Genomic DNA, 3,923 nt, shown 5'->3' with positions numbered 1-3,923 from the left:
CTCATCGCCTTTGAAAATGTCCACCGCAGTTGTGGACGAAACGTCAGGAAGAAATTCCGATAGACCACGGCTTCAAAGCCCGGAAAACATTCCTACATGTACTCTAGCAATCGTTTGACTTAATCTACCATAACTTAACATGCCTAAACCTAATACAGCCTCTCTTGCTTCTTAAAACTGGTCATCACATGTGGTCCACGTCTTCTTCTTAGACTGTGTCCGCAAGGAGAGGTCTGCGGTCACAGGGGTGCTCTTGAGTATACTATCATCATAGCTTATATATCGTACAGCTAAGGCAATCTCTATAGGTACACGGTTTCGTGTCGTTCTACTCGCGCAGCCCGTAAATCCCGCCTCTGGACGAAAAAGAGCACATTGGCGTGAGTTGGTCGCACTTGAAATGAAACGCGGTTGAAATTGCTCTTAGAGCCTTTCCACACGGGCCACTCTGCAGCGCTTCTCAGTGGCGCTGCTGAGAAACGCGTTTTGAAGATACATTGATTTATATTGAGCTATTCACGCGGGCGCGATCACCGATTTAGCAGCACTTCTGTGGCGTTCAGTGGTTGACTACCGCCGAGAAGCGCTTCAAAAAGAAGCGCCACTGATAGCGATACATTGGTTCAAATGCTGGCGTTCACACGAGACTTCAGTCTGCTCAAGGTTAACGTGCGCTTCGCAGCAGTGCCACCGGGAAGCGCTGCAGAGCGGCTGGKACAATGTTAACGTGCACTTATCAGCAGCGCCACTGAGAAGCGCTGCAGAGTGGCCCGTGTGAAACGGCTCTTAGACGCTGCGTCTAACCTTGAGAATGGAACAGGTTACATGCTCGACGACTGTCGCTCGCACACTATATGTCTACATGATACAATGAATACAAGGTAGGATATTAATCGGTCGAAAACTCGATTTTCGTGCGTACATGACGTCGCTGGTTACCACTTTGGTAAAGTGAACAGCTGATCCCATTTAAAATACATGTAACCTAGACAAATTTTCACTGAATTCAAAACGCAATAGTCCAAAAATGGAAAGATATGAGGATATGGTTTGCAGCATTGCATAGCCCAATGCTTTGAAAATCGCGTTTGGGACCTGATTTAGGCTTATTGGGAAGAAAAATACCCTAAATAATTCTTTACAAAATCTCTGATTTTCAGCGTTTTAGCGTGCTGTGCTGCCAGAGTGTCATTTCAGAAATCGGGTTGAGCCAAACCAAAGAATGAATTAATTGTAACACAATGAATGAATGCACTGTTCATACAATGAATTGGTTGTATCATACAATTAATTCATTGTATCATGGGGTCAATGCGTTTGGGCATGTTTGGGAATTTTGTAGACAAAAAAACTGAGCATTTTGCGATTGGTGGTTGGAAAGTGTACTCTAGATTGTTTGCTACTTTTAAGTGTCGGTTCAGAAATATAAAAAATGCGGTGTGCAGTCATTTCATTTGTATTAAAATTTACATATCATCCGCGGCACCACAAACCGCATATTCCGTCGTAAATAATAGGAAAGTAACATTGGGTCATTGTTTGGACTTCCGTCTCGGGAATCGTAATGTACTATTTCTGCAAGGATACATTTTCAGCTAACGCTATACTTTATTGCACAACTGGCAACTGTGCTAGTCTGCAAAATAAACACATTTTTGTTACTTTTAATTTTCGAGTCTAAAATCTGCTGCAAAGCATCTTGTAATTAAAAGGAAGGTTTATAAAAAAATAATTAAATGTGATAAAGACTAAATAAGCTATATTTAATCACATTCAGCAGACAGGAAAAAAGCACACCAGGCAATGATTTCCACTGACGTCACACAAATCGACGCAAGATCATACCTTGTATTCATTGTATCATGATGTGTCTATATTATCTATGGCAGACGCTAGTAGCGGCTACAGAAAGTCGCTCGTGTGCGGGACTGTATTTAAAATAATGAGTTCCATTTTCAGCGTCACAACTGTCGCGCTACAAAACTCGCCCGTCTGCGGGTGCCCTAAGGAATTGATATTGGTTTTTAGTAAAATGATTATAATTATTGAATTGTATTATTTTTATATTCCATCATCGCTCACAGCGCTCCATGCCTCTTCAACTACGCGCTCATACCAGCGCTCCATACCACATCGGCACACACTCACAATAAGTAATTGTTTTCTATAATACTAAAATAATCCTAGAAATAATTTATATGGCAAAACAACGTTTGCCGGGTCAGCTAGTGGTATTATACTTATTTGAAGGCACACGCGTAACTTATCACTAGAAACAGTTACAAACAGATGAAAATATTCACTTGAAAGCATGAAACGTGTGTTTCAACAAAAGGGGGGCCCGACCCCCTTTTTGTTATTCATTATGAAACGGACAAGAAGTGAACATCAAAGAGCTACAGCGTTAAATTCAAACAGCAATGTTCAACTTACCATCAGGATCGACGAGCACTATAGAGTTATTTAGGGAGAAACAGCTCCTTTCAATCTAAGAATTTAAGTTGAGCGGAGAGGAATCTTGATGCTGTTTCCAACACAGCCCGAATCTTGTCTCTGTTTATACGGGATAATATGATTTATTTGGCAAATTGCCTGAGAGGAACACAGCCCAACACCACAACTATTATTATGATTTTTAACCGCACATTAATTGTTTACATTTTGACAGTTACAAACAGCATAGAAAAACTATATAATAAAGTATAAAACTAAGCATAGAAAACTAAGTTAGTTTTATATTCAAATGTTTGGATTGACGATAGTATTGTTTACAGTGGCTATGATAAGCCCAGAACATCCCCCCTTAGAATTGAAACTGCAATGATGGATTTGGAATATACATTTAGCGCCCCTAACGGCGACGCGCGTGAAACTCATGTGATTTATCTGATATTTTATTCCTGATGATTGCATTCACCAAATTTTATCAGGTCGAAAGCTGCAAGCTTACTTACAGTCAGAGCTGGGCAAATGACTTTTAAAAAATATTTAGATACAATTACCAAATACTGTCGACATTAAAAAAGTAATTAACTACTAATTATTAATTAGAATATGCCGGTAATTGGTTAGCAAATACTTTTAGTAAAGTATTTAAATACAAAAAATTATTTAACAACACAAACTTGGGTTAGCTAGTTACTTAGTAATTAATATTTAACTTCTCAACTGTCATAATATCGTACGCCAACATCACTGATAGGTCATATAAGTACTATATTTACCAAACTGCAAAAAAATATATATTTTTTTAAACATTTAAGAAAGTTCAGAAATAATACAAAATTATATTTACAAAAACACATAACACATAGCATAGGAATGACGTGCCGCGTGGTAAATTTATTTCTTTTCGTAATTCCTTTTTCCGCCGTAAACATCCCTCGCATTCACCCTTAGACTAATGGTGCGCGGCGGCAGTCTGCGTCCGGGTTCGAGGGCGGTGCGGGGGTGCGGTCGGGAAAAAGGGTCCTGTGGGCATTGAACTGTATACTAACGTAACTGGAACGGCACAATATATTTAAGGAGATGTAAATATCTTTAAATAATGAAAAACAATTGTGATTTACTTCAGACAGATTTGCCACGATCATGTAATAGCACACTTTTCTAGTGTATAAACTGAAACTTTTCCGCACGTGACAGCAGCAAAAGAAAAAAACGAAAAAGAGGAGAAAAAGTTATAAATACTATTTTTTCTGCAGGTCGCAGGTGTAACTAGTGTTGTTCAATCTGACATTTAATTGGTTTATAAGATACAATTAAATAATAAAAACAGTTTTTGAAGTCTTAACTCATTAAAATTATGAAAAAATTAAAAAAGACATATACAATTCAAAAATACTTTATATTCACAATTAGTAGGTACTTATAAAAAAAATACATTCAAACATGCACAAATTAAACATTGTTAAACAGTCCTT

The sequence above is a fragment of the Dendroctonus ponderosae genome, unplaced genomic scaffold, assembly GCF_020466585.1.
Source record: "Dendroctonus ponderosae isolate FM_Combo_2020 unplaced genomic scaffold, Dpon_F_20191213v2 Dpon_F_20191213_1, whole genome shotgun sequence".
NCBI lineage: Eukaryota > Metazoa > Arthropoda > Insecta > Coleoptera > Curculionidae > Dendroctonus > Dendroctonus ponderosae.
The sequence above is the reverse complement of the archived record's forward strand: the minus strand, read 5'-3'. Positions refer to the sequence as shown.